This window comes from Artemia sp. Qi Xiang Cuo, chromosome 11, assembly GCF_049724085.1.
Source record: "Artemia sp. Qi Xiang Cuo chromosome 11, ASM4972408v1, whole genome shotgun sequence".
Taxonomy (NCBI): domain Eukaryota; kingdom Metazoa; phylum Arthropoda; class Branchiopoda; order Anostraca; family Artemiidae; genus Artemia; species Artemia sp. Qi Xiang Cuo.
In genome coordinates this window covers 6,990,416-7,002,959 of record NC_142804.1, presented here as the reverse complement: position 1 = coordinate 7,002,959, position 12,544 = coordinate 6,990,416, and the positions used below count along the sequence as shown (strand labels likewise).

The 12,544-nt window shown below is 35.8% G+C and overlaps 1 protein-coding gene across 4 annotated transcripts in view; it reads right to left on the bottom strand.

The window, feature by feature from the left end:
- LOC148946583 (RNA helicase Mov10l1-like) overlaps positions 1–12,544 on the bottom strand; it is a 64,577-nt gene that overhangs the window by 36,432 nt on the left and 15,601 nt on the right. The window contains exon 1 of one of the 4 annotated variants that reach the window (XM_089097468.1): positions 6,837–6,972. The exons of 1 other annotated variant lie outside the window; for it this stretch is intronic. The gene's annotated coding sequence lies outside the window, so the exon portion shown is untranslated. Of the gene's footprint in view, positions 1–6,433; positions 6,507–6,836; positions 6,973–12,544 lie in introns of those variants that run through there. 2 more of the 4 variants (XM_089097467.1, XM_089097469.1) reach the window with 2 other exon arrangements.

Genomic DNA, 12,544 nt, shown 5'->3' with positions numbered 1-12,544 from the left:
CAGGAGTGATAGCATTTATTTAGTTGTCACTTTGAAAAGATTTAGTTTTTTACAGTTATGAAGCATAAAAGGTGTCAAATATACTGGCCTTTGGTATTCAAAATTGAGTTAAAAATATTGAATGAAAAATTTAGATTTGATTTTCTTAATCTTAGTTTTTATGTTTCACTCTGAACAAATTACTTTGAAAATGTGTTGCTTTTTATTTTAAAAAAGCAACATGGGATTAAATATTTAAAGGGATTAAATATTTTGGTGTTTGATAACCAAGTTTGATAACCATTGTTAAAAATAATCCATCCAACACTTCAGCATTGCTCAACAGAACTAAATGCTGGGAGTTTATATCTTAGTTTTTGTAAGAAGACTATAGTTTTGTGTATTTTTTGTAATTACTTTACATTTTTATATACTTTAACTTTAATTGACATATTTTTTCCATTGCCTTTAGAAAATAGTTTGTCTCTAAGCTTCATTAAATTAACAAAAAAAAAACAAGTTTTTTCATTTGAAAGTAAGGAGCAGCATTAAAACTTAAAACAAATAGAAATTATTACGTATATGACCGGGGTTACGCCCCTCCTCAACACCTCACTCATCACGCTACAGTTTTTTAGCACTTTAAAAAAAGTTACTTATTGTTCTAATTAAACAACCCTTGTGTTTCAGGAGTCATTTTGAAAGAATTGGGACAAAACTTAAATTTTAGTGTAGAGATGTTGAGGAGGGGGCAACCACACACATATACGTAATAATTTCTGTTCGTTGTAAGTTTTGGTAATGTTGCTCCTTACTTTCAGTTGAAAAAACTCATTTTTTTAATAACGCCAGGATACCTGGCTCCACCTCCCCATAGAAATATCCTCTGAACAATTCAACACGGGCAAAAATTTACCGGACAATTATGGTACCCTTAACATCTCCATGCGTAAAATTGAATCGGTAAAAAGAAAGCAAGACATATAAAGAAATTTTGTATATGAATTCTTGCAAATTCACCCAGTGTAGGATTTCCTCTGAAAATTTCACCCACCTGGAAACTATCCTCTCCATTGAAAATTCTCCCAGCAGAAAATTCGTCCTCCCCTCCCTACCCACAAAATGCATGCATACTTCCGAATAAGAAATAAAACAATGGGCATATTTTATAACATGTCCCCCAGGGGCTATAGTGGGTCATTTTATCTCCAAAGACACAGTTATTGGGCCTTTCAACTATGCTGAACCAAAAATCTATCTAAAAATTTTGATCGGACGATTTTGGGAAAAAAGTGGCATGGGAGGGGGCCTAGTTGCCCTCCAATTTTTTGGTCACTTAAAAAGTGCACTAGAACTTTTCATTTCCATTAGAATGAGCCCTCTCCTGACACTCCAGGCCCACTGGGTCTATACAATCACCCCTGGTCAAAAAATACAAACTGTTTGATTACCCATCAAAATCCAAACAGAGATCATTGAAATATTGATTGTTTTTTCAGCATTATGAAAATTATTGTATTCATAAAACTTTACAGTTTCACAAAATGTAATTAAACAAATAGAAAAGGTTTCTCAACTAAAATAAGGAGCAAGTTTAAATTAAAAACAAATATAAATTACTCTTTATATAAGGGAACTGCCCCCTTCTTGACACCTTGCTCATTAAAAAGATTTTTAGTGCTTTGAAAATTTTTTTCCCAATTGCAAATTTTCTTTAAAAACTTGGAAATGAGCCAAACTTCACAGTAAAGAGTAAAGATCTAAGGAGGAGACAGCCCCCTTCATACAAAGAATAATCTGTTCAAATATGTTTCAAATCTTTTCAAAAAAAGAGTTGAAAAGCTCTTTTTTTATTTAATTTCTGATTGTTTTCCAAATCATACCCAGGCCTAACCAAGATATATTTTAAGGTACTGGTACCCTTAAATCCCTAGTCAATTGCTTTTAAAATATATAAATCAATAATTATACATTGATTAACACTGTCATATGTTTAAATTTGTAATTTCAATTTTAGATAACATTTGAATAGGCCTATACTTAAAAAATTGGCAATGAATAGTAATTTTGGTAAAAAGTCCTTGTTAATATTACTAATAACGAATTTTGGTTGGATGAAAAGGAGTATTATTGTTTGTATGGATTGAAATTCTGCGAGACTTTTGATCTTCTACATAGCTGAAGGCATTACAACCTCTACAATAGTATTTTCTTATTGATAAATACATTATATATATATATATATATATTTTTAATACATTGAAGTACTTTGTCTAAATAGAAAAAGAAAAATAGTACCATTTAAAATTACTAAAAACTAAGTTCCTAGCAGTAATTGCCACCCCAAGGAAATTTCATGGCAGGGCTGATGATGACCTGTCTTGCCTTTTCCACCTCTGTGTTGGTAGATATGGGAATGTAACATATTAGCTGTATAGAGAAACATTCTCAGGGTTCGGACAGGTCGGTTCGTTTCAAATTATAGCCTCTTTCCTATTTTTATAGGATTTCCCAGGCCCAAATATAGGATTCGGAAGTCCTCGGGATCAGATCTGTGGTAGATGGTGTGGGATACCTGGTCACATAAATTCGTCATTTCCCAAGTTTTTGCATTTAATTATTTTTTTTTCGTTTCAAATACAAACTGTGCAAATAGTAAAAAACAGTAAAAAATCAGATACACATACTGTGCCAACAATTGACTGATACAGGTAAAATATTTGGAATCACTCTTGCTGCTTCTTGGGCATCAATTTCGATATGAGGTCAGTTTTCTCTTTGCAAGAGACTGCTCCATTCTCACAGATTCCACCATCTGCTTTCTTTAACTTGTTCTGAACTTCACAGCTCTTTCGAGCAAAGAAACAGCTAGGCCAATGTCTATGGAACTCTTGGACTTGGCAGCCTTCTTCATTCTGTCGGTTGCTTCCTGAAGTAGAGAATCTGCTACTGTTCTCTTTTCTTGATCTGATACTCTAAGTTTTTCCTTTTGCTTTCCAGGTCTTCTATTTCTTTCTTTTTGTTGTGGACCTTTTGCAACTTCTGCTTGCTGTCCTCTTTGAAAGCTGCTTTCTCCTTCTCGGATAGCTCTTCTTTTTTCTTTTCATCCAGATATTGTTGATACCATGACTGCACAGAACATGCAAGATTCAACAGCCCTTTTGTAAAAACAAACTGTTCTGGTTTTCCTCCATAAGGCCTCAACGTGTCATATAGCAAGAGTCTCGCATCCAGAACGCGTTCAGACATCAAGGCCTGGTCTTCACTGAGAATCCTACCAGAATGTGAGAACCCACACTCAACATCTGTGCTGCCATGCAGCAACATCAACACTGGTTTGATAAGCTTGGTAAGTTCTGGGTACTTGCTGTCCCCACACTCATTCACCAGTCCAAAATAATGGCTCCAAAAATGTTGATCTGAGTAATGTCCTCATGGGGTCCAGTTTCCATTTGCAAAAGCAGCCACTGAGCCTGGGCAAAGTCTGAGCTTACTTCAATTACAATCTCTCATGCCTCAACTGCTATGGCTGCAATACTTCTTGAATCCTTCATGTTGATTGGACTCAAACAGCATAAAGCCTCTAGAAAACCATACTTTTCCAGAGGACATTTGTTCAAAATATGGCAAATACCCGCAATAAAATGTTTTCGCACATTGACATAGAAAATGGCCTTGCCTTTTAGTGTTGCTTTCTCACCAAAAGCTCATTCCGCATTTTCTGAAACTATGGACTTTTCTGCAAATTTTTCAGCAAGGTTCAACATTTCTGGTGAGAAATTTTCAGTCTCTGTCACAAAATCTGGAGTAAAGACCCATCTGCAAAGTGTCACAACTAGTCTTTTGATCTCTGAGTGCAGAACATGAATGAGAGGCTCTTCTTTCTGGAACAGTTGGATGAAACTCATGAACAGTTCTGCTGAGGCTAGAACAAACTCAAGTTGGGCCTTCATCATCACACTTTTGATATAAGCCACAATCTTCAGAAATTTGGGAGTGGACAGAAGATTCTTCAGTTTTTTCTCTCTCGGCACCAAGTTCAGGAAGTATGCTAAGATTGCCGGCTACTGCTGCATGATTCTAGCAAGGGCACATCCGATCTACAGCCAGCAGCATGGGACATGCTTCAAGAAAGCATTCTCTGGCACTCTGACTTTCTTTTGGCACTTTTGCCAGTCTTCACAACATGCAGGCCAGTCATCAAAAAATGAATGCACAAGAATAACAAAGTCAGGACTTTCTTCTCCAAACACCTGAGGACCTTTCAAGAAAGCATTATGAATTATATGGATGTTGCAAGTACCAATGTTCAACATGCCCTTTCCCATCACTTTCTTTATTTCAGCATTGAACTTGTTCCAAACGCTTTTGTTGATGTTTGGTCTGTCACTTCCAAGCATGATCAGTTTTTCAAGTGGCAGCTGATTCTGCTCAATGGCTGACATAATCTTCCTATACAGGTCATCACTTGTCTTGTGGCCCATAAAACTTGTGCATAAATGTGTGCTCTGGATTTTGTTTCTGTACGAGGACCAATATTGAACATGTATCTGTAACTCTTTCATACCAGCATTGTGGGTTGTCTTGTCATATTCTAGTACAAAATATGACTGAATGTCCTTCACAAGCATTTGCTTACAGTAAGGATGCAGCACATCTGTTATCAGATACATGAGTTTCTTTGCACATAGGGACATTCCATCAGGGATCTTACCAGGGAACATTGCATGGATGGTTGCAAAAATATGGTATGAAGAGTTAGCAGACATGGAACTCTGTACTGTCTGAAGTGCCCATATTAACTCAGCTTTATAAGCAGCATCATGCTCACCAAACATGTTAGTACCAACTAATGGTTTATCCTTGGTTGTATCATCAACTCAAGATTGTCTGGTCAGGTGAAGCTGTAGTGGATGTAGTTGAGCAGTAACTGTGGCTTTGTGTTCTGCAGATCACACATGTTGGTTTAGCTGAGTAACCCCAGCTGTGCAACCAAGATTTTTCAAGCAGAGTTTGCAAAAGAACAAGTACTGGTTGTTCCCAGTCTTACACCATTCGCCAATCTTTCTACCACTGCAATCCATCTTAGCAAGCCATGAACTATTAAACTTGGAAGGCCCCATACTTAATTACCAAACATCACCTGCAAAATAGCATCCTGCAATTTAAAGGCCATAAAAAGAAAAAATGTGGATGTCTGAAACTGGGCCATATTTGCATCAGCTTTTTATAGCGTTCAGCCAGGAAACACATAAGTTGCCAGAAGTCACAGTCTGATTAAGCAGAGATTGCTAGCCTATATACTGATCTTTTCTCATTTTAGACAGGCCCGACATGACAAAAAAAAAACATAGGCTACTAAGTCAACACAACAGCATAGCCCAGGCAGAAGCAGCTTACTAATCCCAACACAAAGCATTAGCTAAGTTCAAGCAGCTCAACAGTTGTAATTAATTATCAATCTAAACCAAAAGACAGCACAGTCTACAAGCAGAGTCAAAAGCAAAGAAAAGCACATCTTGGCTTACTTAATCAGCATTGAAAATTGCAGATAATGAGCAATGTTCTTGGTGCTCTTCAGCCAAAAATATAGGAAAAATAGGATTTTAGCCAAAATATAGGCATTTTACAGGAGTGCATTAAAATATAGGAATTTATAGGTGAGTCTGAACCCTGCATTCTAATTAATTCCTATATTCCCCTTCCTCTTTCAATGTTTATCTGAAGCCTCATGAAGAGTAAGCAGTGTGTCCATTAAATTGTACTTTTATAAATCTACTCTACTCCCAACTAAACAATGACTCACCCCCCTCATTATAGCTGATACGCAACATATCACCAAACATATCCTAATTTCATTACAAATAAAGGGAATTAACTTGGTTGAATCCGGCACTACCACCATGTGGCATTACTTCTTTTGCAACTTGGAAGCCTGAAATATAGTGTTATTGATACTTTTAAATCAATTATCTTCTCAGGATTTTAAATTGATTGCAAATGTGTCCTCTTTGGAGTAAAGTTGTAGTTTGGTGCCCTAAACTGTCACCCAACCACCACTGCTATTTTGGCATCTGCCCCCCCCCCTTGAAAATTTTCTGTGTGGCCTTGTCTGCTCCCCTGTTTAATATATAGCTGAGATTCAGACCAGATTCAGTTCTATCCATCTATCAAATTAAATTTTGAAATTTGGTATACAGGGTATTTTAGATTAATGTCCTGAAAACAGGTTGAAAATAGTAGCCTAGGAAACTTCCCTATTTCTAAGCAAGTTTAAATCCTTCTCTGAGAACAAGTCTAGCCTAAGTAATATTATAATCATGGCTTGCTGAATGGATAGACCTGGGACTAACAAAACAGATTATTCAAGTGTATTGCTGTTTTGGATTAAGTTATACTTGCAGGTTTGTTGAAAAATATTTTGTTTTGTAGGAACCATATAGCCTAGGCCTACCTTAATGTCTTGTTAAAATGTAGATAGGCTTTCTGCTATATTGGAAAGAAGTAAAGTTAGATTAAATAAACTTTGATGAATAGATCCAGTGCCTTAATTATGCCCTAAAGAGACAATTTGAAGCATCTGCTCCTAACCCTTCTCTACTTAAAGAGCACTGAACTCTGATCAACTTAGACAAACTGTGTGTTTTAAAAGTGAAACTTTTAGAAATATGCTATCTCTACAGCAAAAATGCAGCCAAGAGAAGGTGTTTTGAGCCTTACATCACTGCTATGTCTTCGTTTAGTCTATAAACGTTTATATAGGCCTAGGCTAAACCATGGGCTAACACAAGAAAGAGTCAAACTTGGAAAAAAAAGCATTTATAAAAAATCAAGTTTAAAACTTGGTAAATGTTTACCAAATCACATTATTGAGTTACAACGGTAAGACACCCAGTAGTCGGACACTTTAATCACTTTGAAAACTTTTTGACATTTTAACTACTCTAATTACTGTATTATACCACCTAGAAACTTAATTTTTTTACAGTTAAAATTCTGTATCTTTTGTGAACAAGTAGGTTACTAATTCAAATAGTTAAGCCTAGTACAGCGCTGCCTATTTTTGAAATACTAACAAGTGACAATTCCGCCTAAAGTCGGACATACAAATGGCTCATTGTAAATAGTTATGACGCAATATTGCCTATTCCCGACCGGCAGTCTCCCTATTCACGGCCACCAGCAAAAAAACTGGTTTTCCCAGTCTTGTTTTCTATACGCTGTAATCTCGGCCAAGCTAATTTCGAAACAGCTGCAGTTTGTAAATCACCATTTCGCAAATGAAAAATTAATTTTTAAAGGTTTATTACAAATTTGTATAACAAATTTGATTTTTAGAGAAGATAATAATTCAGATTGGAATTATTGGGAAAAGTGATTATCCTTGTTATTCAATGTGAGCATGTGCCGATCAGGGATTTTTTTTTTGGTGGGGGGGGACGAAATAGGTCGATATAATAAAAAAAAATTAAGGGGCGCAAAATAGGTTGGTCTGATAAATTTGCATTAGGAGTAAGTTTAATTCACGCAAACTTGAGTTAATTAAGTAAATTACGCTCTTTAATGCTCTTTTTTATGCTCTAAGAATATAGCAATTATTTTTATTGGAAATGAATTTTAGCCCCCACCCCTATATATACCAATTCAGGGTATATATTTGCAAATTAGGGGGGTGGGGGTAATTTTATTTCTGTTTAAATGAGAGGTAAGTTTCAACTTCCCCCCCCCTAATGTGCAAATATATACCCAGAATTGGTATATATAGGGGTGGGGGCTAAAATTCATTTCCAACAAAAATGGGTAAATATATACCAAATCATATTATTAAGTTAGTAATAAAGTTAATACACCATTCAATGCCTTTTTTTATGATGATTAAAAATATAATACTATTTACCATCATAACTGATGTTCAGCCCCCCCCCCCTATAAAGGCACAATACTGATATACCTTAATAAATAAGGGGGGGGGCAAATTTTTGCTCTTATGTTAATCGGATGTAATTTTATGAGTACTTTTAATTTAAAAATTAAGACTGACGTTATTTTGAAATGTGATTTTCCTTGTTATTCAATGGAGACAGGTGCGGATCAAGGATTTGGTTTTTTTTGGGGGGGGGGGGAGAATAGGCGGATCCAATAAAAAATTTAGGGGGGCGCAAAAGAGGTTGATCCGATAAACTTGCGTCAGGAGTAAGTTTAATTAACGCAAACTTGAGTTAATTAAGTAAAGTACACTACTTTAGGCTACACTAGGGGGGCGTGCGCTCCTTCGCCCCTTCTCCGCTGGATCAGCCACTGAATGAGGGGAACTGGTATTCCCTTTTACAATGTTTTCAACTATGCAAGATTCCAATCGTACACTTTTCATATTGATCTGATACTATTTTTGATATTCTTTAGTCTTTTTTTAGAAATTTCCTTAAACTTCTTTTTGTAGTAAACTTACTTTTTAGATGAAAAAAAACAATATCTACAAGTCATGAACCAATTTCCAATGACACCTGTTTAATCATAGTAATTTTTTTCAAAATTTTTTTAAGTTTTGTTTAATATGGGCTGTTGTTTGTTCTTTACTAGGTTACACCTACCTCTGCAACCATGACAGTAGTGGATCCAGAGGGGGTTCATCCCCTAGTCAGTACCTCACTCGTTAAGCCAAAGATTTTTTAGTACTTTCATAAGAGCTATTTATTCTAAATAACGGCCTTTGTGATTAAGGGGTCATTTTTAAAGAACTGGAACAAAATTCGAACTTTAGGTTAAAAAGCGAGGTATTGACTAGTAGGTGAGCCCCCTAATATAAATATTAAAAATATATGAATGTAGAAGTTTGTTAAGTAAGTTAATTCGTAATTTACGTATCTTTATTACTAATAAAAATGTTTGTAAATAAAATTAAATAAGTTTCGAGATAGCCATTTAACCAAATAAAAGTAAAATTAATATGCAAATTTTTTTTTAATTATTCATGTACGGTGACCCAAAATCAAAACCTGCATCAATTCAAAAACATTCAAAAATTAAATAAAAAAACAAGTTTTTTAACTGAAAGTAAGGAACAACGTTAAAACTTAAACAGAAATTATTCCGTATATGAAAGGGGCTGTCCCCTCCTCAACGCCTTGTTCTTTACGCTAAAGTTTGACTTTCTCACAACTTTTATTTTTGTTAAACAATAAAAAAAATTCGTTAATCCCCCTCCTCGTCAGCAGCTACACCCAAAATATGCTTGTTTTGCTTTGTTTTTTTTTTGCTTTGGCATTCTTCAAGACAAATATTGAACTTTCTACCGTGAAAAGGCGCCTTTTATTATTTCTTCGCTTTCAATCTTGTATATACGTGACTGAAATATAGCCCCTTATAGTAAAGAATACTCCATAATCCTTCGTCCTGATGTCTTAATTTAGCTTAAATTCATTTTTATTATCGGAATTCAATCAAAATTAAGTGCACATGCCCCATCAATATTGGTCAAACATGTCACTTCAATACCTGACAAGTCTCACATCAATTTTTCTAAACGGCAAAAATAAAGAAAAAAAGGAATCGATATGTGACTTCTCAAACGAAAACAGCTGTCAAAAGCAATTAAGAAATCCTTTCTTGTTTCAAATGATTTGCAAAACCCACTTTCCAAAGTTTGTACCACAACAAATGGCCATCTTTGAAAGTATTAGCCTATTAAAGTTTTTGAGGATTCTATGGAGAGGGGCATAGTCTTGTCAACTTGTAGAAACATTGGTACTGGTGCATTATGTGGGCACTGCTAAAGAAATCAATTTTGGTTCATGCTAATGAAATGAAATACAATAGGATGAATATGCAATAATTTGTTAACAAATTTGGGCTAGATATTTCGGCTCAACGGAATTGTTGTTGTCATTTTAATGACAAAAGATATCATTTTAATAGCGGGGAACTTGATTTTAATAACCACGTAATGGAAAATTTTCTGCGGGAACCAATTTGTACTAGGGGGCTGGTTATTTGTAGGGAAACTTCCATACAGGATGGAATTTCTGTTTTTTTCTGGGGGGAGGTGGGTTAAACAAAAAAAACTAAAACTCTTTTTTTGAAAACAATTTTGAAGTTTTTGCCGCAAAATAAGCAATAAGTGTTTTCAGATATGGGTTCAAAACCCTGGCTGTGGCGCTCTATATAAAACCTATTTTGTAAAAGGCTTGATTTAATATGATGATGCAAGCCCTACTTCAGCCTGAAAATGAAGCTAAAACCAATTTTGGCTCCCAAATTTTCGCAACGAAATTCCATTTTGTTTTTCCCCAAAAATTCCCCGAATCTTGAAGACTTGTCCCCGAAAACTCACCGAATTTTTAAGACTTGTCCCCAAATTTAAATTTTCAAGAGTGGAAGCCCTGTATAGCATACCCGTATGATGCAAAATCACCAAATTTTTTTTACCTAAATTTTTTTTACATTTTTACAAGTAAGACAAAGATTCTATTTTTGGGAGGGGGGGGGGGTGTTCCACCCCTCCCCCCCCTGGGTAACCCCTTTTCCCCGGACACAAAATTACGCTTTTAAAAGGAAACCAGGAACGAGAAACCAGTCAAATAGGCTATTTGCAAGAGACCGCTATAGATAAAACATTGCAAAGCTGTGGTTTCTCATGGAGTTACAATATTTAAACGATTGTTTTTTGGTGTTTAAGGGGGGGGGGAGGTACCTAGGTTAGGTTATGTATTTAACCTAAGTTTTTATTGTTTTAAAAATTAAGTTGTGTAACAGATTAAAACTTTAGCGTAAAGAGTGAGGCATTGAGGATGAGACAGCCCCTTTCATATACAGAATCATTTCTGTTCGTTTTAAGTGTTAATGTTGCTCCTTACTTTTAGTTAATTTTTTTTTTATTTAATTTCTGAACGTTTTTGAATTAATGCAGCTTAGAATTTGGCCCACTGTACATGAATAATTAAAACGAAATTTGCATATTAATTTTACTTTTATGGCTAAATGGCTTTCTTGAAATTTTGTTCTGATATAACTTACGAATTAACTTACATAACGAACTTCTATATTCGTATGTTTTATTACGTATATTAGGGAGTTTGCCTCCTAGTCAATACCTTGCTCTTTACGCTACAATTCGAGTTTTGTTCGAATCACAAACCCCTGAATCACAAAGCCGGGTAATTAGAATAGATAGCTCTTTTGAAACTACTAAAAAAAGACGCTAGTGAAAACGGCGAGGTATTGACTAGGGGGCGAACCCCCTCATATACCTAATAATTTCTGTTTGTTTTAAGTTTTAATGTTGCTCCTTACTTTCAGTTTAAAAAACTATTTTTTTATTTAATTTCTGATCGTTTTTTCAATAATCCGGCGCTCCCTTAATAGAAATGTCCCTTCCCCCCAGGCACCATCCTCCATGGAAGTATCCTCCCCGTAACCCTTTCCTCCCCCCCCCCCCCATCAGAAAAGAATCCCTCCTGAAAGCACAAAAATTCAGCTTAAAACTTCCATAATGCATACTCTACTGTGACATCTTTGCCGGAAATAAATTTTTAAAACCTCTCTCTTAAATAAAGCTTTTATATGCACCTAATTTGACAAAATTCTATTCTGTCTTCAAACTTCAAATAGAGTATCATCACCCTTTCTTTATCAGACGTTTAAAATTATCAAAACATCAATGATACCACTATCTAAAACGAACACCTGGGATAGCTACGCGAAAATTTATCATTCTTTGGCCCTTACTTCGAAACTGCATAGTTACAGAAGTAAATTATTGAGAAAAGTGATTTTCCTTGTTCTTCAATCAGGACAGGTGCGGATCAAGGATTTTGTTGTTGTTTTTTTTTGGGGGGGGGGGAAATAGGTGGATCCAATAAAAAACTAAGGGGGTGCAAAATAGGTTGATCCGATAAACTTTCGTCAGGAGTAAGTTTAATTAAAGCAAACATTAGTAAATTAAGTAAATTACACTACTTTAGGCTAAACTAGGGGGCGTGCGCCCCTTCGCCCCCTCCCCGCTGGATCTGCCGCTGAATGAGGGGAACTGGTATTCCCCTGTACAATGTTTTCAACTATGCAAGATTCCAATGGTACACTTTTCATATTATTTTTTTCCTAAAGTCACCCGATCAAAATTTTGAGATAGCCATTTTGTTCAGCATGGTCGAAAATATGATAAATATGTCTTTTAGGGTGACTTAATCCTCCGAAGTTCCCAGAGGGAGGGCTAAAAGTTATGAACTTTACCCAATGTTAACATATAGTATTGGTTATTGGGAAGTATACAGAAGTTTCAGGAGGTTTTTTTTATGGCAGTGGGTGGTAAGGGTGGGTCGGCGGTTATGTTGGAGGATCTGTTCATGAAGAAAGTTTTCATGGGGGAAAGGAAATTGCCATGAAGGGGGCGCCGGACTTGCCAGCATTATTTATTGGTTATTAGGAAGTATACAACCATTTTCAGGAAGGATTTTTTCTGGAGGGGGGGGCTAGAGGAGGGGTCACTCTGGATAATAGTTCCGGGGAGGATGTGTTTTTGGGGGAAGAGACACTTCTATGACGGGGGTGCCGGATTTCCAAGCATTAT